The sequence below is a fragment of the Aulonocara stuartgranti genome, assembly GCF_965226115.1.
Source record: "Aulonocara stuartgranti genome assembly, chromosome: 5".
NCBI classification, from domain to species: domain Eukaryota; kingdom Metazoa; phylum Chordata; class Actinopteri; order Cichliformes; family Cichlidae; genus Aulonocara; species Aulonocara stuartgranti.
In genome coordinates, this window is record NC_138943.1 from 5,980,768 (window position 1) to 6,008,539 (window position 27,772).

The window sequence follows — 27,772 nt, forward strand, 5'->3', positions numbered from 1 at the left end:
GCCAGTCTGTCGCAGGGCCAACACACAGGGACACACAACCATTCGCACTCACATTCATTCGCACATTCACACCTAGTGACAATTTGGATTATCCAATTAACCTATCCCCACAAGCCGCATGTCTTTGGACGGTGGGAGGAAGCCGGAGTACCCGGAGGGAACCCACGCAAACACGGGGAGAACATGCAAACTCCACACAGAAAGACCCCGGCCTGATGGTGGAATTGAACTCAGGACCTTCTTGCTGTGCGGCAACAGTGCTAACCACCATGCCACCGTGCTGCCTCAATGTTCTTGTCTTAAAATGGTTTTAAAGACACACATGCACATACATAGATGTTTCTGTGTGATCTCGGACTTACATTTTAACAGGTAAGAACAATGTATTTTCTGTTTCTTTTTTGTTAGTTAATTACCCACACGGGCCTGCACACACCACAGGAGGAGAGGGGGGCACGGAGACCCACCAATCCACCTCCTCTACATAATTTCCTTAGGGATTATTAAAGTATTCTGATTCCGATTGTGATTAACTTTAAAATCTCTTTATGTCATGCATGTTTCTGTTTGTTTATTTATTTATTTTTTCCATTGCTGTATGTTGTCACGCACTGGTCTGGTATACTGCAAAAAGCTGACAAATGGTCTACTTACTACTTGTTGTCATGCATAGCCACACACACAGGCACAACTCTGGAAACCTTTTGATTTTGTAAGAGATTGTGTTGCTCAACAACACAAGTTGCTCTTGTGTTTTTATTTCTACATGCACTTGCCTCTGTGGCTGCCATTGTTTTTTGTGAACATCATCTAACACAAGCTTTTTGTTTGATAGCATTGCTCTCCCTTTGTTTTTTGTTTTTTTTCCTACCATCTATTTCTGCAGATCCTTCCATTTCTGTTCTGTTCTGTTCTGAGCCTCGGTTTGCCTTTGCTCTCATCATCTTCAGTGTAATCGTCATCATTACAGTCCTGCTCATGTGTCCATCCAGGGTGTCCAACTGCATTTCAGGCAAGCATTTGCCAGCAGACAGAGCCTGAATCTGTTGTGTAGTCAAAGGCACTCCAATTTAGTGCAAACATCTGATTTTTAATCACTTTAATATTAATATTTAATATTTGTGATTTTTTTATATATGTATATATCGAAAAAAAACATTAGCATTACACAGCATATTTTGTAACCATAATTAAGGCAACATTATAATTCATGTACCAACTGTTAGTACTGTTATCACACATATATTCCATTCATATGCAGGGATCCTAAGGTGAAAAGTTGTTTAGCAGGCTGCGTTGTTTATCTAACCATAGCACACATTACAATGGGGCATATGCTATTTAATGTGTGGAATGCAAATGTAGTCAAATTTATACCGGCTACAAAGCCACATAACCAAAAACACCTTCGCAGATTTGAAGTGCAGTGGAATACACGTGTCTTGTTATTTACTACCTCATCCCAAACTAAAATGATATAGCAAGAGTATAGTCTTAAATGATACGGTGAGAAATTTTGAAAAGAAGACTACTCTGCTCCTATGTAGGTCATTAGTTTTCAAAATCCTCTGCTCTCAACAGTGCTAATCGGTTGCCTAAATTTAGTAATCCTGTTGGCAGTGAGGCAGAGATTCTCAGAGTTTGGCTTTTGCAACACTTCTGAGGAGCCAGCAGAAATGTTGTCTTGGTGGTTTAGCGAGTTCACTCATCTCAACATACAGTAAAAGCTGAATCGTTTGTGTTTGAGTTTTTCTTTCACGTGCAGATTTTTTTTTCAACTGCATATTAGTGCATTTCAAGGGTTTAAATACTGACATGCTGTTACCATTGACATCAAATCAACAGTTTATAAGAAGTAAATATCAAATCAAGAAAACTGTCATGACATGCTCAGAGAGTCATCACAAATAAATGAAGAAATATCCCAAAAAACAAACAAAAAACAATTAAATTATATCATTTATTTAGAAAATATAGTTCTAAGGAGTTGAGACATACATGGAGGTAGGGTAACAGAGTCAATGTGTAGCAAATAAGGTGAATGCATAATCTCACTCAGTCTATCAGTATTGTATTTGAATGCAGCATGTCAAAATGTGAATACAGTTAAATTTAACACAGAGGTTTAATTGGGTTATCTTTTAATACTGAACTAACTTAATAACTTTAAACAATTCATGTCACGCACGCATGTAAAGTTTGAGACCAAGTCTATTTAAAAACAAAGCTGGAAAGCATTATATCTCACTTCTCTGGCGTTTGCAACCAAGGACCCAAGTGGCCACATTGTTGAAATCTCCATCCTTTCCACAAGTGCTCTAATGCTTCTCTTTACTCAGGCTCCAATTAGTATAAACTATTCCTTGCATTTTCAACGCTGACTCTTAACTTTACTACAGAAATATGGAAAGTAAAACACTTGTCTCCTCTGCAACCGGTAAACTTGAATCCCTGTTTACTTCACTCCAAGTTTACTTCACTCCTTTTTCAGCAAATGTAGCACATAATATCGCTAAAAGAATCTCTCATCTCTTTAAATTGTCCTTCATTTCTGTCTTTTTTTCTTGTAACTGCTGTGATTAATTCTTTCTCTCTCTCTTTCTCTGGTATTTCTTGACCACATTTCTGCGTCCTCGTGTCTTGGTCTCTCTTTTCTTGTCTTTGTCTCTGTTCTTCTTTTCTCCCTCAGCAATGTTTTGTGATTGGCAGCTGAAGCTTGACTGCAGTTGAGTTAATAGAGAATAGAGAGGAATACCTAGAGGATTTACAGCTGAGTGGAGACGCACAAATAAGATAATGACTTGGGAATAACAATTTTGCTGCACCGTTTGGGAAGGCACTGGAGAGAGAGAAAGAGAGAGAAAAGACAGAGAAGAGACAGACAAAGAAAGTTACAAAGACAGTGAGGAAGAGAGGGGGAAAGAGAGGCAGGCATAAGTGAACAGATTCCAGGGGCGGCAGACTTAACAAGATTTTTCTAAATTGTAGAAAATAGTCAAAATCCCCGTGGGTTTTCTGAAAAGATAAAGCCTTGTATTTTTAGACAAGTCACACTGATGAACTAAAAGAGTTATTTTCCTTCCTGATGCATGTGTTTATAAGTTTTTGTATCCTAATGGGACACAATACGTTTTGAATATTAAGACTTGAGTGTGAGTGTTTGGTGTGGGCTGCCTCTGCCTTTGTCTTTTATTAAGTTTTGATTGTGAGGTTTACATTTCTTATCCAAAACAATGGCTAAGTACTAGTATAAGGACATTTATCCCACAATAGAAGAGGTGCCTGTTACGGAGAGATAACCCGCTAAAATTCATAATACCCGAACATCTCTTTAACTTTGCCAGACAGGAGTGGGTCACCCATCAAAACCATTATCTATAGTCATTTGGTTGTCAGAGTTGTTGGTTGAGTTATAGAGGCTGTTGGCACTCAGAAGGCCTTCTTAAGGGACCTAATCTCAGACTAAAAGACAAGGGCTCTTGGTGATATCATTTTCCCCCTCTTGCTTCACTGCTCTGTCCCTCCATCATCTCTTTGACATCACTCAACGCTCAACAAAGTAGTTAATGAAGCAGAAGAGGAGAGAATATTTGCCTGCTAATTAAGAAAAATGAAAGGAAGTGGAGTTTGAAAGCTGACACAGATGCACACCATAATTGTCCTCTCCTTGATGTGGGAGTATAGCAATAGGCTAAACTTTTTCAGTTCAATCATTTTAACCGTTTGTAGCGCTAAGACTTGCGTCTGTCTCAGAGTTTATTTGTCACTGTTTCCCCCCCTTGTTTCCTCTCTCTTTTCCACTGTTGGCTGTTTTTTGTTTTTTTGCATTGTCTGCAAATTTAAAGACATGAGGTGAAAAATACAACTGATGCATTTGGCTGCTTCCTGCTAAAACATGTTCATCTTAAACACTCAAGCTAAAATCAGTTTGTTCTATTAAGACAAACTGCATGTACCAAATATAGATTGCTACACAGCTTTTACTCTGTAATCATCTCTTTAATCAATGTCAGGAAGCCCACATACAAATCTAAAATGTTAAACTCAAATTATTAAAAATGTACCACTATGCATATTTAGTACTGGGTGCAGAGGCTTGCAGGTGTGCTCAATTGCCTGTGCACAGTATAGGAAATTTCACTCTTGTGGAGATCACAGCAAGAAGTCTTGAAAACTGTTTGTAAATGTACTCTTACTAAGTGGTTCCCAGGGACCAATTTTTTACGCCGTTTCCTGACAATGCTGGGTGCCCATTATATGTGGATATGGGCTCATTTCATATTTCAGACCTCTGCACAAATAAAAGACAAAAACAACATAGTGTAAATGCTGTTTAGACTATTTTTTTATTCTTTCTAATCAAAAACTGATCAATAGATGTGAAACCAGAGGGTCTGAGAAGAAAAAACACAATTTCTTCACCTGGCTTTTATTAGATGTGGTTTCAATAGAGGTCATTTACATTGTAATCATTGGGAAACAAACATAGTGGTCTGGGACTTTTCCATGTTTTAATTCTCTAGATGCATCCAGTTAGATGAGAAGTCTTAATATACAGTCATGAATTTGTATTGATGTCTATTTAATGGGTATGCATCTTATTTAACTAGTTGATAATGAGTCAAAATGCACATTTTTACATTTCATTACATGTTATTAATAAATTCTTTAAGTATGTACAGTCAAAGGAGCTTGCAAAGAAAAGCATCTGGACTTCTTTAAGTTGCTTGAAGACGTTTCACCTCTCATCCGAGAAGCTTCTTCAGTTCTAAGGTCAAATGGTGGGGAGTCCCAGATTTAAACGAGATGAGAGGTGAAACATCTTCAAGCAACTTAAAGAAGTCCAGACGCTTTTCTTTGCAAGCTCCCTTGACTACAATGATCTGGATGACTGAGAACCTTCACAGACACTTAAGTATGTACAATTTTGTAGAAATCACTTTGGTTATTGTTTGTTTAATTAGCAATTTTAGAGTGGTTCTGACATTTGAAAGGGGAGCGTTGTAGAGAGACAATGCTGTGATGTGTGGTTGGGCAATCAAAGCAATTAATTGTCAGGTGAGACCCTGGGCACATTATTATATCCCAAAGGTAATATCTTTCCCATTTCATTATTTTTTATTGGATCATTAATTCTCTGTCAATTCTAAGCACATAACATGCAACTGCACATCTGTTTTGACCCCAGTGACATCCTTAAACTCATTGCATTGGATATTTGTATCCAAGATATTAAATGATGGACTTCCTGCAGCTGAATATGGATAAAACCAAACTAACTGACTAGTGGCCCTGATGCATCTAACCCACTCACAATAACACATCTGAGGTCCTTGTCTATAAAGTTGAGCCAGTATTATAATATTTTTAGTGTGACTTTTGAACCACTAAGCACGTCAACTCAGTCATCCAATCTTGATATATGCAACTTAGAGACTTAGTAAGATAGGCTCAATTTTATCCAAAAGAATTCTAGAAACAGCCATGCATGCTTTTGTTTCCTCTAGGTTAGATGATTGCAATTTATTACAGTTTGTTTATTATACAACCAGACTTGCTAAAAAAGAAAATGCATCACTGTAATTTTAGCATCTCTTCATTGGTTACCTTTTACTTTTAGAATTGATTTGTTGAGTTTTTGGCCGGCTCTCTACTAGCCAACCCATAATCATTGGTGATCAGGCTCTTTCTGTCAGGGCATCCACTCTTTGGAGCAAACTCCCTGAGGGGAAGAGGACTTGCAAGCTCCTTTTCATCTTTTAAAACCCTCTTAAGACATGGTTTTGTAAGCAGACCTTTTCTGTGCCTCCATTTTGGGTTATTTCAATGTTGTCCTTTATAATTGTTTTATCGTCTCTTCCTAGCCTTATTTTTTTATTTTATCTTTGCTTTTAATTCACCTGTTTTAAATTTCATTTTCTTTATTCCCTGCTTTTAATCACCCTGTGCTGGCAGTGTACGCCTACCTGATATTATTTCACATTTATCGTTTAAAAAATTTCATCGCTGCTTGTTTCCTGGCTTGTCTTTGAAACACCTTATATCTTTGTCTTGAAAGGTGCTACAGTATATAAATAACGTTTAATATCTATAGCATAGGACAGTTTTCCTCAGCCCTACAGCAGGTACTCACTTAATATGTATATGATGACATAGACATGTACTGTATGCTAGTTTACTTTGTTATTCTTTGGATTTTCATTATATCACTGCATATACCCATATGGAAAAGAAATAGAAAAAACTTATAAAAAACTTGCATAAGATGTAGCCTACTTCATATAGTGAATCATTAAAAGGCTTATATGATTTACTCATGAAAGTGGCCACTTTCTCATTACTTTCATTTTTTTTTTTTAGTAAGTATCCAAAACATACAAGTTTCATTTATATAATTTTTCAAGGGATCTTATATCGGTTTTCACTCTTATATGCTTTTCATACAAGTTTCACACAAGACAGATACAAACTTTATAAGATTTATATATATATATATCTTTTCCATATGGGTAGTAAGATGGGAAAAACAGCTTTTAATAACTGCCAGACAGATGAATAATAAAAAAAAACATATTCTTCTGCTTGGTGTACTACATATATGTTGTATAAGACAAAGTAATCAGTTACAAGCACTATTAGTGTTACTTTTCTGTAGCACTAAAAATTGTTGATCAAAATTGATTTACAATGTACACATAACATAAACGTAACATCGCTGTTCACTTTGGGTCACATGCTCTTTATATATAATTTGTGAGAGAAAACAAATTCACAGATGCATGGGAATGTGCACATAGTAGCACAGTTCACTTTGACATCAAAAACGAAACATAATATATATAATTTGTAAGGAAGAAGCGCTATAAAAATAACTCCCAACAGCTCCAAAGATGATGATAGTGATAGTTTCTTCCAGATTGATTAGCATGCCTAGGAGGAGTTGGGGAACAGACCCATATACATATCATTATAGTAAAAATACATCTGACAGTTTATGCATTGCTTTAAAATATTTTCACGTCTTATTCTAGCTACATAATGCTTAGTTGTAGGATAGCAATTTATAGAGGAATGTTCAATATGCATCTACTCCCATTGCACAGACCAGTGAAATATAGTTATTTTACATGCTGACAAAGTCCAAGAACTGAACTTTGTTCAATTTAATCCTACCCTCCCACTAACACAACCACCGTCCTCCTGCCGGTCCACTTCTGGACACATGCCGTGATTCTGATTGACTTTTGATGGACATTATTCTTTTTATGATGGTAACAATAACTTCAATGCTATCCTAATGATAGTGATCATAATGCTGGGAACTCAATCTCCCAATAGTGTGTTGATAGCCGTGCAACAACCTCAGCAGGGAGTGAGTGAGCAGACTTCAAAGGTGCGATTTGCCTCACAGTGGAGTCTAGGGCACTGCGGCCCACGTGGGCGGCTGTCATTTTCTTGGTGAACTTCTCTGTTTTGATCCTGCAGTTCAATTGCTGTTCTCTGGCCAGGTGCTTGAGGAGAAAAATTGTGTAAAGGTCTTATGTGATTTCTTAAAAATTGATTTATATATATATATTTTTTTCCCTATATAACAACACCATAGTCTTTTCAGCACCACCATTAGGGTTCTCGTAGCCATGTGCTTAACTGCCACTTTGGATTGGAAAAAGAAGAAAAATGAAACACAACTCATCTTGACATTGATATTGATCAATTTGCCAGTAGACGCTGCTACTGTGCTCAGCTGTAAATTGAACCCTGACACTCATCCACTCACCCCTCTCTCCTTGGAATGCTTCCTGCAATGCCCCAATAATTTTTATGCAAAAGATGGCCTTTTCTGCCACGAGAAGAATACAATGAATAGATTGATTAGTCAATACCATAATGGGGATAGGGTAATGAGCCTGTCAGTCATAGAGTCAGAGCAAGAGAATATGCCTAGACAGCAGAATTACTTTGTTAGTAGTGTAGACATGGGCAGGGTGGTAAAAATTGGATTTTAGGCTGATTTACAGACCACTGAAACAAAGTGTTCTGGGACAAAAAACTTCTAAGGAATAGAGCAGAGTCACATGTTGTGCTTGAGAGTGTATAAATGTCTAGTTGAGTATTTATTCCTGATATCCATCCAAAAATAATACTCTGCACATCAAAGCCTGACGCTTTTGTATTTGTTTCTAGTGAAATTAAGACATTGTTAATCCTCTCATGAAAACAAAGGCTTCCCACTGACAGGATTGAGCAGTTGCATCATTATTTAATGGCAATAAACTGACAAGTAAAAGACATAATCACTTAATTTGAATGCTACTTAGATTTTCTGTTCTATTATTTCTGGGGTGTGAACTAAACCAGTGGGCTGTGATATTAAATTTGTGGTGAAGAAATCGAATAAACTATACATTTAAAGTGAATGAAATATTTTGAAAATAAACAAGGAAAAAAAAGCAGGACTTCAGTCGATTTATACATGAATGCTCCATTTGTTTACAATATTCAAGCCTTTCTTTCTCTTTTCTGCCTCCACTTTTTCCAGTCGTTCTGCTTAATTCTTCGCTTCATTTCAGCTTTTAGTTTCAATTCTGACACAACGCTCTTTTGTAGGCGGGTATGACGATTTTTAAGCCCACCAACTTCTTTGCCATTAAATTCATAATCATAATACATTCTTTTATTAATTGTTTTTAAACATGTGTATGACTGATATAAATGCTGTCTGCAGTGCACAGTCATTTACAGTGAGAAGATGTGCACTATAAACCTAAAAGAAGAGGGACCATCTTCCCACTATCCCATTTGTTTTGCTTTTGGGCACGGAGAGCAAATTCTCTTGTATCTGAAGCTGAGGCAATTTGTTTTATTTGACTTCTTGCCCCATAAAGTGTCAACGTTGGTTCCCTTAACCCAGGGGAGGTTTGCTGCAGAAAACAAATGGGTGTTGTAACAGCCCTTACCAGCAGAGTTCAGTTTTGGGGTGTGATCTATGTATTTATCTAGGAACATTTGCTCTGTTTATCTATAACTGGGAGGATAACAAGCAGGTTTCTTCCTGTGTGCCTCCGTGCTTGATCTTACACACTTTGATTGATCTCATGTCCCTAGAGGACTATGGGGAATTGGTAGCCACTTGAAATATTCATCAGGCTGCAAAAAAAGTTTAAAAATTCAGAACAGATAAAGATGGTGGTGTTAGTATGTTCTAGTACTGGTGTGTATGTTTGTACACTGCTGAGAGGATTGTGTGTGTGTGTGTATGTAACTATGAAGAAGTGAATGTTCAGCCAACTATTGATTTTGGAAAAGGCTCTCACTGAGATGATGAGGAGGTGTGTCTTGTGAAGTGGCTATTATGTGAAATCAGTTGCTGTTGGCTGATTTTTGCATGCTCTATATTCATTGCTTCCAGCTCTCCAAAACAGCTTAGGCTGCATCTTCTTAGGATGCAAACAATTGCATCCAGATTCACTGGTTTAACGAACACTCAGCTGCTTCAACATGCTTGAAAGTGCCGTAATCGCTCCATTTCTGGAAAGTCTTGAGTTGTCTTGTTTTGCTCTTAACACCCTGAGATTGAAGCTGAAAGCCAAAATCCAGTAAACAGTGTCAAAAAAATAAATAAAAAGCATCATTGTGAAACAGATACTTCACCATGGGAGGGATATTGATACGTGTGACTTAAACCCTGCTAAGCATTATAAAATGTATATCATTTTCCCATCTACAATATTTCAGACAAATTTTGAATATGACATGAATGACAAGTGCAGAATGGTATGACTTTTAGGAATTGAATAATAATGTGAGAAACTCAATTAAGTAATCATATTTAATGAATTACTTTTCCCCCCCAACTGACTTCCTCAACACTGACATTTGAACACCCACAGATAAGGATTCAAACAGCCTGTGTCCTGGATGTTGACATTTGACATGACGTTTCCTCTAATTCCTGAGCAGCTACATAATAATTACTGCAGTTATACAACCTGTCCTCGGGCTTGGAGGCTTGACCTTTCTGCAAATAACATGTTCATTTCCCTTAATGTGAAAACAGGGAATGTCATTTCCTATTGTGCGCTCCAAACGCAACAACTAAGATGTCATCTCGCATCAATTGCATGCGTCAGCTGTGAACTTATGATATTGTGGGGGCATATATGTACTGGGAGTTTTTATATGTGCATAACAAACAAACACATGGGGTCCATAACAACTTATTTTTTAAATTCAGTTTTTTTTTAATTTATGTACTTTCTTGTAACTTTTTCACCAGGAACCACAAGGGAGATAAACAGAAATCCCTTTGAGGAAGTCTTCACACACACTTTCAAAACCGCAGCCACATATAAACACTGGAAGGAAACATGCATATTTAGTTGTTTATAGCTGAGTAACCACACAGCAGGCATGTGGTTAAGATGTATGACAACCTAGTTAAAGCATTCAAGCTGAAAAATGAGCTACACTGAGAAGAAAAATAAGTGTATGTTATGGCCCAGTATTAGGTTGTTAAGAAAACATTTTTCTTTTATCTTTATTAGACAAGATATTTTTGTTTGTTTCTTTGTTTCTTTTTGTTTTGGGGAATATTTTGATCAGTTCAATTAACTATGATCAATAATCAATTGCAACTTGCTGACTTTTGCAAATTTATGTTTGGCACTGTTGACTATGTTTTTATATTTTTCCTGGCTGAAGGAGCCACAGAGGAGAGGAAGCTGTGTACACTACAGTGCGTGCCTTGTTTTTACTTTGTACATATTTACTTCTCGATTCGAGGTTTAAAATTGGCTGTTGTCACAACATATTGCTTCGATTTACCAAGTGATAAAGAAGTAAAATAAACATGTTATTGCCTCTGAAGTCCTTGCGAAATGTGTACTCCTCTGAATATATTAAAGGATTAGAGATTGTATGTAACATGATTATAAACAAAGCAGCTGAAGTGTGATCAAAGTGAGGGAGAGTAAACACACACACGCAAAGCAAACACACTCATACTTACAGATACATACACAGGAGACGAAAAAGTGAGGGATAAACAGAAATTATGAGACGGATTAAGAGATTACTCCAAAGAAAGATTTTTTTTCTTCCATAAACGAAAACAGAACATTAGCAACAGACTTTGCAAATGAAGAAATATTAAATATGGAAAAACATGTTTGCACGTTTGAGGTTTTGCCCGTGATTTCACGCTATGAGACCTCTTCTTAATAAATATCCATGGGATAGTTATGGATTTGTTTTCCCTTTTTTTTTAATGTTTAGAAAATATATTTGGGGCGCTGTCTAAAACATGAATAAAAACAAAATGTAACACGAGGATTTACAGTTTTTATCAGGTAATTTAACTGAAATGCTGAATAGAAAATTCAATATTACTGTGACAGCATGCATAAACACAGTCACGCACATGGCCACTTTGTTAGGTACACATTGGTTAAACCCCTTTTTGCCTTCGGAAATGTTCTAATCGGTGGTGGCATACCTTCAGCTATGAGTTTCTGTTCAAGAAACCATTTTGAAATGATCTGGGCTTTTGAGCATGGCACATTATGTAACGTGATCATAAAGGGATGGACCTAGTCAGCCACAATTCTCAGGTAGGCTGTAGCGTGCCAAGAAAATACACCCCACACTGTTACACTACTAGTAGCAGCCTGAGCATTTGCTAAAATGTAGAATGGATCCATGCTTTCATTGTAGATTGATGTCAAGTTTGATCAACTGTGTCTGCAAAAAGAAAACATGACACTGAGAAGATTTTGACATTCTGCTCCTTTGCTGCAAATGCTGATGGAATATATATAAAAGGCAGTCTTACATTGTTTTACTGAAGTGAGCAAGGCATTTTCTCAAAAATGCATCATCTGGATGGCAGCAATTATATTTCATATGCTGAACACAAACTTGAATATGTCATTTAGCTCAAATGCTGAATGTATGCTGATAAAAACCTGGCAGTTAATTTCCTCTTAATCACAAAGAATGTATTCTTTCTTTTCTTTGCAAACTCAAGTTTTAACAACATCAGTGTTTAATGACAGGGTTTTTCAGTAGTGTTACTTAGCTCATGAAGTGATATAGTAATTATTTGTATTAGTTATATGGGCCTTTTTTTGACAAAGGTTTCATTTATTCTGTGATGTACTACATACATACAAAGGTAAGCTCTAAAACATTGTGTTGCAATAAAAGCCCGAAGTATATATGAAGCTAATGGAGAAGCTTCATATGTGTCTTTTTTTCGCCTGAATTCTGAGCTGCTGATGATGGATGAGATCATTTTTATCCACTAGTTCATGACTGTGTACTGGTCAGTGGTATCTCAGCAGGATCTTTAGGATACTTATTTCTGTGAGACATTGAGCAGTGACACTTAACATCCTCTCTTCCTCACTTCAGTTTTATGTTTTTCTTGTTTTGTTAGTTTTCAGGTGGCTCAGATACACTCTGGACAGGCCTCATTAGTACTGGAAGGTATATAGAGGTTTTAGAGCAACCTATGCTCCCATTCAGATTTGTCTTTTTCAGGGAAGACCTTGCATATTTCTGCAAGATAACAGTAAACTGCATACTGTATCTGTTACAACACCATGGCTTTGTAGTGGAAGAGTCTTAATATTTAACTGACCTACCTGCAGTCTAGATCTTTCAATAACTGAAAACATTTGGAGAACCATGAAATAAAAATGATAAAAAATGACAAAGAAGACCCAGGACTATAGAGCAGCTAGAATTCTATATCAGACAAGAAAGGAGAAACATTCCTCTTCCTAAAGTCCACCAGCTGGTCTCCCAAGTTCCGAAATAACTCACTCGCAAATGGAGAAAAATGTAAGGAAGACAGGAAAGCAGAGAAAGAAAAGAGTTTATGAGCATGAACAGCCTGTTTAATGTCACAGCAAAGCATCTCAATCGGATTTCATGGTAAACAGACTGGTTCTTTTCTTCTCTACCTGTGCACTCAAACCAGTATATATACAGCATGCTTCATTCACACCCATTCATACACAAACTTTTTCTATGCTTGCTGTAAGTGCTTTCGATCTACAGCTACACACATTCACACCTTTACTCCAGTTATCTTGGTTTGATATAAAAATTTGTGTGATGATCTGAAACATTTAATCTGAAATTAGACATGATAGTGCATGTAAGATCTGCTTGTATCGTGTTGAATTATTTGGCAAAATCCACTGAAAGCAATGAAATTTAGAGCACAAGCAACAAAAGACAGCTGATCACAGCCTGTAACCAAAATCTACTTGTACTCACAACAGAAATGAATGAAACTTATTTCTGAGCGATTCTTTTCCCCACACTTCACTATTACAGATCATCCTGGGTTTCGTAAACATGCCAAATCCAACTTTAACCCCTGATTTTATTCATTTTCCTGTTTAGGTGTGGAGACAAAACGGGGAGACACACAGATCAGTGCAGTGCCTGTCATTATTACTGTAGTGAGGAAAGAACTGTGGATGTCAGTCTACAATACTATAATCACCCATTTCCACAAACTGTGATAGTGACTGAAAGATACAATACAATAGAAATGGGCTCTCTCTAAAGGGTGTCTGTGGTCACTCATAGATACACGGTCTGGAGTTTATTCAATTGAGATAGCCTTATTGTGAAGCCACTGCCTCATCTTCATTGAAAACAAACTATTATGGTGGTTTGGGAAACTTAGGTGTTGTCGTTGCCTCCTAGATGAGTTTTTTTTAAATTTCCAACATCAGAATATCCATTATAAAGACCACGACATGCTGAAAAGATTTTGTCTCCTGGTTAGCTTAAAAAAAACCTCCATAATATCTCCAAAATAAGATGAATATTGAACTTTTACCCTGATATCCCAGATGGATAAGTGCTAAATATAGATGGATTGTAATGTACTAATACTTACATTGCAGTACATTTAACCTGAACTTGAAGTTTAAAGTTATTCTTTTCCACACTGGCTTGTTAGACATAATTTTTTTACATATCCACTTTGTTCTGTTAAATTTTGTGTTTGAGTTGCAGTCAACCCCAACAGACAAACCTAAGTGAAATCTTTCTTTTTAATTTTATTTTATTCATCTATTTTACTCCCCCCCCCTCCCCTTGCAGTCTATTGGATGTTAATCCCAACAGCTTATTCTACAATCTCAACATGCTGGTTCTACATCAGGGATAAAATGTAAGATGATAATCCCATATAATTCTGGAGTCCCAGAAACTATTTGAAACCATATTCCATGAACATGAATAACAGGATGTGAAAACATGGACTCGTTATATTTCACACTGTTTCTAACTATTGTTAAACTGCATAAATTTATTCATACACATTTTTTTATTTATATAAAGTGTCCAATAAGATAATGCCCTGACTGTTTGACAGCAGGTTGCGATCATCTTTTGGGGATTTACATCCGAAGGCAATACAGTAGTGTAGTGCTTAACACTGTTGGCTCACGTCGAAGGTTCTGCGTTTGAACCTGCAGTTTAGCTGGGGCCTTATTGTTAGTAGTTTGCATGTTCTCCTTGTGCCTTACTTTATAGATCCCTTCACTACCAAAGTCTCTAGTTAAAGAGTTTTTGCTAGCTAGAGAGTTTTTGAGTCTAGTGTTTTTCATGCTAGCTCTTCAAAAAACATACAGACCACTGTATATTCATAACGTTCATAGCAAAAGTTATTTCCTGTTACTTTAATGTTTATTTATCTCTGTGGGAATCACTTTAAAGTTTTTGGAACAGAATTATTTATAGTTTGATTACTTTTAGAACATCATTAAATTACACCCCAGTTTCATCATAAACTTAAACCACAGAAAGAAAAATGTACAGCATTGTGTTAGTTTGACCACTTAAAACAACTTCTTATTCCAGTATTTGCTGGGTTATCCACACTGGGATCATCAGAGTTAAAGGACAATCAGCCAAACTCACCAAACTATTAAATTTCTCTTGAGTTTTGCTAGAAGTTTGAGCACTTTAATGTATCCATATACATCCCATATGGGTGTTTAAGGAAGGTACAGTATCTCTTACAGTTTCATTATTTTCCAAATCTGCTTTGCTGTATTTTCTTTAATGAATTAGACCTTACTAACAACTCTCACCTCTTGATACTCTCAGCTGTTTTGATATTGCATTTCCTGTTAGACCACATTCTACACATTCACTGACATTTTATCCCAGGAGATGAGTTTCATTTAAAGAAACAAACTCACGCATGCTGTTTTGAGTATGGAAAGCTTCATTTGTGGTGCTCTCTCAAAGCTCTCTCATCCAGTTCTCTCTTTTCTCTTGTTGTGTTTTGCTTTCTCGAGTAAGTCATTTTGTATCTCAGGTACCTGAGCCTCATTCCCAAGGTGTATATTTCAGTTCTTACATACTTACAGTATTTGATCTGCTCTCTCAGGTTGTTCTTTTCATATATCCTTTCTACTTTCTCTCCTCCATTCCAGACGGAAGCTATCTTAGTATTGTTTGAAAGTTTAGCTTAAGCAGCCAGTCTTTAGCTTCAGCCAATTTAAAATTGTCAACATCTTTTAATCTTGCTATTCATCTCTTTGTGTTCAAACTCTCTGTGCAAGGCACCTTTGATATTAGTTGGTTGTTTTGTAAAGACTTCTTCCATATTCCTCAGATATCTGTGCATCTGAGCTATGAGTTAGTCTTCTATCTTCTCCTCTCTTTTTATAGTATAGAGCACAGTAACAATGCAGTAATCTGTACTCTACTAGATACTCCTGTTAAGGGAGATGCATTTCTATTAATATATTTAAATGTTCAGTATCTTGTGCAGGTCAAAAATGCAATGAATTCTGTTAGACAGGAAGGTAGGAATGCCATAAAAATAACCAAACACATAAGTGTGTATTCCTGAAATGCATGGTTTGAAATGGTTGGAGTCTTTTCTGTGAAACTGTATTTTAAACACTGTAACGGATTCCACAGGATAGCGCTTTTCATGGAGTAGTGTAACAATTTGTAAGGACTCAGTGCCAAGTGAACCTAAGGTCACAAGGCATTAATTAAATTGCTTTGAACTCTAAACACTCCTGAGCCATGAAACATCTTTTCATAAAAAGAGCAAAGAAACTTGTCATACTAGTTCTCTAAGATAGTCAACCACTTGGTGTTACTTTTGTGTCTGCATTGGCTAGAAGCAGCTCTCAAAGGCAGCACTGGTCTGTTGCTGCATGTAGAGGGTCCTAGTATAGCCTGCTTGGTGCTAAGGACAGAGTCAGAGCAGCGTGTTGACAGACACCAGTGCTCTTCTACCATGCAAGGCCCATGTGCACTGACAGCTGTCAGCTACCTTGGCCATCATCTGTCTTTCACTGAGATGCACACATGCACCTCTGTATATGCATGAACACACACACTAACATAATATTTCCTTTGCACACATGCGTGCACACATGTGTAAGTAGAAACACACACAGAGCCTGAGAGGAGAAAGCTGGCCCAGAGTCTTAGTCCAGTCTACCTCTCTCTCAGTTTCTCTTTATCCCTCCCTCTCTCTTTCTACCAGCCAAAGCTAAGGATACTGAGCGCCAGCCACCCGTGAGATGAACGATTTAGTAATTGTGCAGCTGGCAGCCCAGGCACGGGGGCTTTTGCAGTAGTAGTGGACACTGTGGCATGTATGGACAAAAAGACTACTCCTGTGGGGAGAAAAGAGAGAAAGAGAGGCAGAAAGGCAAAGACAGATAGAAGCAGAAAGATGGAAATTTTAATGGAACACAGTTAGTTCTTGAAAAAGAAATTTAGGGAAAACTAATGGCTGTGAGGACAGTGAGAAAGACAAGAGAGTGGGTGCAGGCTCATCTTGGTATGTGGGTGGAAGCTTTTTAGTTTTGAAGAGTAGCAACAGTATTGGCATGGGAGAAAGGGAGCAAGGGAGGAGGGGCAGTGATTTGAATAGGAAAGGGAGGGAGCGAGGGATGGGGGTGGAAAAGCAGCAATTAGTGTAATTAGAAGACCAGCTTTAGCAAGGCACTGACAATATGTCACCTCTCATTATAAGCCATAAGCAAACACAGCAGCCTAATTCAAAGCAGCACCCATTCTCTAGACAGTTCCCTGTGTCAATGCAGATTTTGTTCTCCCCAGTCACGCTCGACTGCATATCATTGACTTGCCAATACAACATGGGGTTTTGGATCCAGAATATAGAGTCCAGTCTGGGAGAGAGAGACCCAAACAATAGCAAGGTCCAACTAGCATGCTGCTGGAGTATGGGATGTTTGGCAGCCAAACAGACAGGACTCGAATCCTTGTTAGGCTACAGTGAGATTGATTAATTCAGATGGATGAAATGTGTTAGATGTTTGTGCAGAGGTGGTTTGAATAGCGGATTATGTGTTGATTTGGATTTAATGTTTGGGCAATTATGACATGAGAGCCATTGTGCTTTAAAGCTGTGGACACATTTCACTGAACAATTTTATCGACTTGTGTAAAAACAGTGTAGGATTGATTGGACAGGATGTTATTTCATGTTAGAACAAGTACACATATGGCTACATGATAAGTTTGTATTTGGACTTAATAAAAAAATCAATATGCCAGCTAAGCTAAGCTAAGCAAAAAATGGACAGTGCAATGCATTTTATTATATCATACATGCTCATCATTTCTTCCAGTGCCCGTGTTTCTGTCGTCCGAAGGCAACTGCTATTTGTTCTAGTTTGTCTCATAGCAAACAGCCCATTAAAACTTTACCATTGTAACATAAACAATTTACAGAAACATGTTTTCTGTTGTGCCTCTGCTTCTTTTTTTCACCCCTCTGTGACATGACACAGGGCTGCTGAGCCAAGTGACTGTGACAAATTGGGATTGGAAATGACAAAATAGGCTATTTAATAAGCATGGCAGAGGGGATTGGACTCTGGTGTTGGGTTCACTCGAATAAGCAGACTGTCTGAACTCCTCCTGGGCCCGGCTTTGATGGCAGCTTTCATCCATCTGATGGGGAGATTCTGGCAATGGAAGTTGGAGCCCTCTATGCCTGCTATCTACAGAGTCTGTGTGTATTAAACTGTGCATGCTTGTGTGTGTGCATGTATGTGTGTGCATAGGAATGGTTTTGTGTAAATGCAAAACCAGCGCACACATCAATCTGATGCACAGATATACTGCGGCGAGTGAGGGGGCCCAAAGGGAATAAATGTGGCCATGTGTTAACCTCAGGCTATTAACTTCCAAATATAAACTCCTTCCGTCAGATTGTAATCACTTGTGCTGTTTTTGTCACCATGGCCCCTGAAATGAGAAGCTGTTATTAGAGAGAGATGCAGCGATATTCTCTAATGATACTAGGTTCAACTGACTTGTCAGATTTTGTTAGTGTGTGGGTGAAGACAGAAATATTTGCCTGCATATATGTTTAAAAAATAACTGATGACTAATAAAACACAATGTCCACGTGTTCAATAAACAGTGATCATTTAGAAAACTATTATGGGAACATGCATTTTAAGGCAATGCAGAATGGACAAAAACAGGAAGACATCAAGAAAAGGTATAACGACAAAACAAAGTGTGAGTTGAAGCCAAAAGAAAAGACAACAAAACAAGTTACAAAGTGTTAGCAGGCAGCAATGTCAGTGTGTTACAGAAACAGAGACAAAAAGGCAAAGTAAAGAAAAGACGGCTTTGATATAATAAAAAAGCAGTTAAGGAAAAGTGAGGAAGGGAACAAATGATAGGATGGGTTAGAAAGTTTATTGTGGTGTACAAGCTGGAATACATTAACAAAATAAAATACCATGGTTTGCATATTATTTCTATGCACATTTGTGTGAAAAGTGTCCTTGCTTTGTGTTTATGCATATGTGTCTGGGCGAGTGAGTGTCTATGTCTTTGCCTGCAGGTGTTACAATAAATAAAAAAAAATGAGATAATCACCAACATTTGTGCGATATAGCTTTTTTTGAGATATTTGTTTAAAGGTATGGTCATTTAAAGAGAAAATGTGGTTCTCTGGGATCCTAAACATGAAAAACCTGCACAATATCAGGGACAGCGCTCTGATAAGATACAGTATAATATACTTTAGTCTATTTTCCTGCTGTATTTTAACAGATATGGAGGGCAACAACATGTATTTGTATAACACTTTTTTTTTTTTTAAAGCAAAAGCAGTTCAGAGTACTTTAAATATACAAAGAAAGACATTAAGGCCTCCAAACACTGACTGTTTCTTTGTAAATCTGTGTCAGTAACACGGGAGATCTTAATGATGTTGGTAGGGCTTCTACTCATCTATCCTGTCAGTACATTAGGGTGTCTGATGAGAGGTTGTCAGCTACCTGCTTTGCTAGCTTTTGTTGTAGCTATGGAGTCTGTGTTTGCAGTAATTGTCACTGCCTTAAAATGATCAAGCTCGATCTGCTTCATACTGAAGGCACTGACAAATGGTACAAATCTCTGCAGTGAATGATTCATCTTTTCCAACCCAAGTTAAAAGGAAAAAAGAAGCTGCCAGTATTTTTCGTTCAGTGGTTCACAGCACTCACATATGCACTCCACACAACTCTCTGAAGTGGCGTCTAATCTGATTGGTCAGGGGAGGCATGATAGAGAGAAGAGAGGGCTAATGGCAGAATAGAGAGGCAAAGATAACAAGCTTATCACAGTGTGAAAAAAACAAAACTGGGCAAAACTTGTTTTGAAGACAATGTCAAACAAAACACTGACCAGTTTGCTGGCTTGTCAGTGTCATTTTCTCACACACATTTCAACAGGTGAGCTTTATCAGTCGTCATTAATTAATTAATACATGGGTAATTTAGATCTCTTTGACTTTAGGGTTTTTGGCTTTCTTAAATGTTTCGTTCCATTCAGATTTTATTAAGGACACCAGTCACTGGCAGAACAACAACACATGTAATACAAAATAAAAAAATAAAAATTAAGGAGAAGTGTAACTGTTTCCATAACACTATGTGGTTTCTTGGAAATGCTGTGTTTAACCTTACCCAGTCATGGTCACCATATAACCTATTACACCTAAATACAATAAACAGCCGATTAGATGTGTTAAGCAGCTGTGACCTTCAAGATATCCAGTGTAATGTGATAAAATGAGTAATAAACCCGTATGTAAACAAAGAAAATGTCCATACATCTATAAAAGATGACAATAAACAAGAATAGGATAGCAATTAAAACACAATGACCATAGAAACATGGGCACCGTCAGATGGAATCTACTCTGATTAAGTATATATTGTGAGCCAATTACGTCCTTAGTAGTCATTTAATATATATTAGTTTCTGGCAAACTACTAAGTGGCGGTTTACGCCACAACATAATTGCCGGGTAAATCTCCTACATAATTATAAAGAACAAAATACATTACGTTATGTAACACTATGACAGTGACATCATTGCTCACAACAAGAAGGCTTGATAAGCACTCTAATAATAGTAACAACAGCCTAAGTAAAATTAATGTTTATTTTTCTTTGAAAAGGGCAATAGGCCACTGATTTAAGACGACATGGCCATGCTGTGTCCCAGAACAAATGCATATCAACACACACGCAGATATAGATGTATTGTGCCCTTTCATGTCTGTGAATGGCCACATCTGTGTGTGAGAGAGTGTCAGAGACAGAGAGGCCTGTCTGCTGGTCATTGGCCCCATGCCTATCAGTTTGCAGTGATCAGTCTTGCCTGGCTGTCGTCTGCTCACTGCCAGCTGTCAAAGGGCTTGCTCTGGGCATGCCCACTGATGAGAGGCTGCAGCCATGCTCTAGAATCAATCCAGCACTCTAATAGGTCACGAATGGCTGCACAGTGCTTGCCAATAGCTTTGGACTAGAGAATGAGTAGAGGAGGGAGCGGAAAGAGATAGGGCAAAGAGAAATGAACAGGGAAGGATAGGTACTTCAAACATATATATTTTTTTAATGATTAATCATTATTTATTTTATTTTTTTTCAACAAGGTTTACTGCCCACTGTTACAAAACAAAGGGGTGGTAATTGACATGCCGCTAATTTGCCTCTGCCAGCTAAGGCTTGTGACTCCTTTGTAGTGATGGCCAAGTTTTAGTAAAATCAGAACACACTAACATAAATCTCTCTCTCTCTGTTTTTCTCCACAGCTCATTACAGTTACCCACTTTTAGACCCAAGTTTAAGTAAATGTGTACACACTTAATGGAATTCCCTAAGTGCACAGGCAGAACAGAAGGAGACGGATTTTCATGGAGGAGTGTACATTTTATTCTTTGGATGCCAAGCAGTTGGTGCTCAGCAAATGTTTCAGTTTGCAAAGCGACTTCTGGGCCATTGGTGCACACAGAAAATATTTGATACAAATGCTCTCTAATTAATCAAATTCAAACCGCCTGTCCTACTGTTAAATCATCTACTGTAAGGGAACAGGGAAAGCAGATAGGCAGAAAGAAATTAATTCTATCTTCCCAATGTTGTTTGCCTTTGAGGCAAAGAGGAATAAACAGTGTGTTTTTATTACTTTGAAGTTATCACTCCACAGCTGTAAAATATCTAATTGGAAACTTGAAAAGAAATATATTTGATAAATTTAAGTCAAGTGAAAGACTTAAGAAGAGTTCTGCCTCCCTTTCACTCTCTCTCTCGCTCTAAATACACACACACACACACACACACACACACACACACACACACACACACACAAAGTAATAAAAGACATACATTTCCTTTCGTCACAAAATATATTTATTATAAACATTTTAAACGATGCTCTGAATCCTACAGCAGTAATGGCAAAGACATAATTTCTTGCAGAAGTTGTTAATTTAATAATGTAATGTTTCTCCTTTTTAAGTACCTTTTGACAAAAGCCATATTTAGGTTTAATTCTTAGCAGTTTTATTATTTTATCAGTGATACAGATCACTTCATTACAGATGGTAATTTTAAAATACTCATTAAAATAGATTAATAAACAAAGGTAAGTATAACAGCTAACACCCAAAAATGTAATTCTTACAGAAGAACAGCATTAGTTGTGCTTAAATAAAGAATATAAAGTATTTATAGTTTTCATGTGACACCCACCTGCGGTCCAATGCTCTTCAGCCATCCTTTGCTGTACTATCGGATGTAGTAACCAGCATTTATTGACAGCTGCCAGAAAGGTAGAGAATATGGCACCAACATGTGAACACCTGTCCTAACCCTGACTTACAGGCCAAATATCACCAATCCCTGTGTGGTGGGGCGTGGTCGGTGGCACAGCTGCAGCGAGGCGGACGCACCTGAGCGGCATCAGCATTCACGCTGCACCTGCATTAAATAGTCCGTACTGGGTCCTGTCAAGTGTTATTGTTGTCAGCGTGTGTGGCTGCGGGGTGCAAACCTGCAGCTGTTTGTGTGTAGCAGCAACCGTGATAATAAAAGTATGCTGGAAAGCATGAATACATGGTCGGTTTGCCTGCCAGGTTAGTGACTGAAGACTATGGTTAGAGTGCTCACTGTGAAACCGACTGAACAGCTGATTTTACCATTGACATCACAGGTGGTGACAAAAATGTAATAAACACATTTGAATAATTTTTATAACAGAATAACAGAATTTGCTCCATGTCAGTTTGCAGCGCTTCACAATTTCACCTCTCCTGCTCAGGCCTGAAAATGATGAGGCTGTTCTGCTCTTTATTCTGCTCGCTCTTTATTTGCTCAGATTAGTTCTCCACACTCTGGATACTTCATTCAGCTACAGCTCGCCCACTGCTTTGCACAGCCAGCAACCCGTCTGGTTTTCCGGACACACTACCCACTCTGACCTGCTCTGCTCAGGCTCAAAATCCCATCCTGAGCCTGGCAGTAATTATTCATCTTTTATCTGGTTACACTTCCTTATATATTTATTCATGTATTATTTTGTTACCTGTTGAAGATCAGGCTCTGGCTGCTGGGTTGGGGTCAGCAAACTCTCAGCTTTCTTTCTTGGCTAGCTGTGCATTAACATGTTGTCTGTGCGGATGAATGCAGAGAACCCAAGTTCTGTTAGCAGCATAATGCAGTTGTTTCTGTCTTGGACACAGCTTCACTTTATGTACTCATGTCCTTTTGTGCAATAAAAATAAAAGTAATTTCCATATCGCCAATTCTGAACAGCTGTGCTTCACTCCACCCTTTTCCTCCTCCCACACAGGAAATGAAATCGATACTGATATTTTTTGCTTTCTATCTGGAATGCAGACAAATGAAAAATGAAGAATCATTGTAACACAAGAAACAACTGTAATGTAATGTTACATTACTGAAAAATATACTTATTGTAGTAATCCATTACATTGTAAAACAACAAAAAACTGTCTTTAGGCTGTCTTTTCAGGGTCTTAGTTTTAAGTCTGTCTCTTAAAACTGTCTCCTCTGAGACGTGAATTGAACAAATTAATGAATAAAAGTAATTATTTAGACTAGAGATGGCACGATACCACTTTTTTATGTCCGATACCGATACCGATATCATAAATTTGGATATCTGCCGATACGATATGAATCCGATATAGTGTTTTTTAAATCAACAAAACTGTTTTTTTAAATATCTTGCTGCATTTTGTATAAGTTCATACTCAAGTTTAAAACAAGAACTACACTAAAGCTATTCTGTTATACCTGTATGCAAAAAAAAATATTTCATAGTTCAGTAATACTGATCAATCTAATAAACTTAAACCTACACCATCCTCCCTATTCTGGTATTTTAAAGAGTACTTAGCATAAATATTAAGCAACCTAACTAATAGGGTTCCAACTCCCAGCAACAACAAAAATAAATAAATAAAAAATAGGGAACCACCCCTCACGCGCCACCTCATGATGCTTAATCGACGTAATCAACCTTAATTTGATGCAGTGTGAAAAAAAATGCACAGAAATCAATTATTTTTCAAGAAATATTAAATAGATTCAACATCTTTCTTCAACAAAATTGCAGACTGCACAGATGGTACCTTCCCAAAGGAAAAAGTACTATAGCTTACTAGGGTATATATATTAGACTTAATAGTTACTATATACAGTAATGGACTTCTATTCATTTTGCATCAAATTAAAACTTTGGGTGTCAGATAATTATTTATTAAAAGCTCGACATTTTAAATGAGAATAAGAAAGAAAAGTATGTCTTTGTGCCCCCTTTTCCCTGTTAATGCCCTATCGGCCCCCCTGGCTAAACTTTGCTAGATCCGCCCCTGCACAGTTACCAGCCTCAGCTACATAGAAAAAGATCCTCGAGTAGAAAGTAATATTAAATACATTCTAACAACAGCTGATCAAGCTTAAACGTGCTGCTGTTGTTCAGCCGCTGGTTTCCTCTTTCTGGTGCAAAGTGGGCCAAAAGCAAACTAGAGACACGGACTCGCGACAGAAAAGCCGATCAGCTGATCATTAAGCAGTTTCATGATCGAAGTAGCAGCAAGAAGAGGCAGTCGCTTGTTAAGCTTAACGCAGGAATGCTTTACAAACATTCAGAGATGGACTTACACACTTGCTTTACTTCTCTCGGGATAACTTTGTCGGAGATGAAATGCCGGGTTGCTAGCGAAGCTCCACATGCTATCCAGACCACCACAGGTCCCGCATGCCACAGCCGCTCTATCACGTGATGCATACTGCTCTGACGTGCTAACGTTCTGAGGTGAGTTACGGGGTGTTGCAAGTTTTGTGAGGTGCTTTCGTGATATTTAATGGATCGGATTACATTTTTTATTTTTCTCCGATATCCGATCCAGTAATTTAGGTCAGTATCGGACCGATACCGATACGTAATATCGGATTGGTCCATCTCTAATTTAGACATAATTTGCAAAAATAATGAACACTAGTCAGTGTCAAGTATGTGCTTCTTGAGTAACACATATCTTCTTGGATTTGGCATTTGGTTACTTTTAGTGTTCAGATAGAAAATAGGACTGCGTTAAAAGCCCTAGAGACACTACATTTGCTGCTGGTGTGTCGCTACAGGTGCCACTGTGAAAATTAAATAAGAGCCCAGCTAGTGTACAACAATTTATACTTCTTGCCAGAAGTTCAATCCTCGGGTAAGATAAACAGCGAGGTAAACTGCAAAATAAACAGTACACTTAACTTAGGGCTATACTCATCATAGTGCCTTTTTCTTCATCAGTACAGTGTGTTTTTAGATGACGCTAAACTGCATTTAGCAGCAAGTTTATTGGTTGAGTAAACTTTTGCCTCGCCAGACCTTGGACCTGAGATCATGGTGGATAAGCAGGACATTTTTTTTATACATGAATTTGCTAACCTCAGGGTTTTTGCATATCTTGCGGAAAAAAAACAAAAAACAAAACACCAGACAGATAGGTAATATGGTCCAGTAGTATGAAGACATGAAGTTGGAACTTGCTCTTTATCAGAACTGTGGGTGTGGCCTGGTCACAGTGGGGAAAAAAACGCTCTGTCATCCCCCATGCCAGGCAGCAGGGAATGGTCATTATCTTCAGTTACAAGTGGTGGATTTTAGAGAGGGATACATGGCAGACCCAGAAAAGCTTGATCACATTCTGTATCACTGCTGTCTGAGCAAAGCTCCATCTGAAAAGAATGCTGGAAAATAGGCCTATCGCTGCCAACAACCACACTCCCACTGTTAGTGGACACAGGCAGCCGTGTGTGTAGTGCCAAGGCACACTGTGCACCGTTGGTGTTGTTCTAACATACTAAAAGGTCTAGGGTTGTGTATTTGTGATGAGAAACAAAGTTGTCCCTGACTGCTAAATTATCTCACCGCAGTTCAGTGTTATGCATAGTGCTGAAAGACTACTGGGGTCAGAGAAGGCCTTGTATTCTGCGCATATTTAATACAATTTATTTTCAGCTGTCATTTTGACGTCTAGCAGTTCTGAAAACCAGACAAAAATTATTGTGCTGAATTCTACTTCATAACGATTTATGCACTTGATCTGAAATTGTAATTCCAGTACACCCCCTTTCCTTTACAGCAGTGTATCGCCACTTCTGCCTAACAGTTCTAACCAAAGTCACCACTTGACAGAGACTGGTGGGTTTTGTATAGATTGATGTACTGAAAACACTTGATGAGCAAAAAAAAAAAAAAAAACTTAAATGAGTTCAGTTGCTTAGAAATGCTTTGGTGGTAAGATACCAGACTAGTTATAACAATTGCAATACATGATGTTTTCAGTCGGTGTGTATTTGTGTTGAATAATTCTAATCTCAATGTTGACAGTAATAACCCTGTTTATGATTTTTGCCATTCAAATGGCCCTAGCATTCATCTCCTTCCTCTGTAAGCTCTTGGTAATAGGATCCATTGCTGGATAAACAACAGCACAAAATGTAGTATCCCCCCCAAAAAAACAGTCAGAGTAACAAACATGAACATGTTTTTAAAAGACATGGGTGGTCTGCTAAATCATGTGGGATTATAAGATGGAACAGAAGGGTCCTTTAATTTTTCAGATTCAATACACCCAGCTACCCTAGGCTAGTACGTAGCCCTGTTCTGGTTCTTAATAAAGTTGAGGAAAAATTTCTAGCTGGATTTGCTCCACTTTGAGTGAATGCATGTAGAGCATCTTCTGGGCAGCAATTGATATGTGGTTTGTTCACTGATGAACAGGGTTTCTCATTCCTTCCAAACATAGAAAGAATCACTGGCTGGCTGATGGCTTCCAAACGTGCCTGCCCTTTCCTAAAAAAGTTTCCAAGGACGTCTCCCAGATGGATCTCTTTAACAAACCATCTGGCACAGAGTTGTTAAACTCTGCTGTTTCAGCTACCTGGGGAAGGTTACCAGTAGCTACTGAGGAAAATGAATGTGCTATCATCATTCAGTTTTGGTTGAGCAATCAAGCCTTAATCTTTCAGAATGTTACAACCAAAAGTTAAATAAGAAAAATACTTGCCTGTTGCCAGTTTAGCCTCTCCATAGACTGCCATAGAATTTATAGATATAGATAAACATGCGACCTGATCATCAGTTTTGCATGCCAAAAGACAAAATCATTTAGTTTCTCATTTCATTGTAAACCTGTGGAAATTTGCTGCTTTCAAAATCCTTAATGTTAATATGCAATACTTGAACATTTAGTCATAAAATAAAATTTGCTATATGATTACTTACCTTAGAGTAGCACACCAATCCCTGCATCACACAACTGTAATAGTGATAATGTTTGTACATTTTCAAAACTGTATATTTTGAAATCAATGTGCAGTTTTTCTATTAACACTCACTGTGCTGAAGTTAATAAAGAGATCTGAGCTGTTTAAGTTACTCCTGAGCTGTTTCCCCCGGAGATTGGACACCCCCGGAGCAGTTGGTTTCCAATACCACGGACATTTCCTTGACCAACAGTCTGAGAAGGAATTATTTCCGGATGCTCCAAGCTTGCTACCGGGCAGCAGGAGAGCACGATTAGAAATTCCTTCTAAGCCAGCAGAAATAGGTTAAACCACCTGCTGGGCCTTAGGAGCTTTTCTTCGGCTGGTGTTGCAATCTTCTTTCTTAAAGTTGTAAGGCCAGAGACATAGTAAATGTTATTGTTTCTTTTCCTTTTGGTCCTTTTGTTCTGAATGTTTCAAAGAGGCCATAAATCACACCCACAGCCACACAACACACTCTCTTTCATTTCCTCTTATATTCTCGGCCCTTTAATTTCTTCATGTCTTCCTTTCTGTCTCCTTTAGAACCCTGCTTTTACCCTCTCTGTCTCTGCTCTGTCAACTCTGCCTTTCTGTCAGCCTCTGTGCATGTTTCACAGCAGCC

The 27,772-nt window shown here is 37.9% G+C and overlaps 2 protein-coding genes across 6 annotated transcripts in view; both read left to right on the top strand.

Annotated features, from left to right (window-relative positions):
• LOC309706849 (uncharacterized protein) overlaps positions 1-27,772 on the top strand; it is a 464,381-nt gene that overhangs the window by 134,654 nt on the left and 301,955 nt on the right. The gene's annotated exons all lie outside the window — the stretch shown is intronic.
• cdh22 (cadherin 22) overlaps positions 1-27,772 on the top strand; it is a 193,406-nt gene that overhangs the window by 74,880 nt on the left and 90,754 nt on the right. The window lies entirely within an intron of this gene.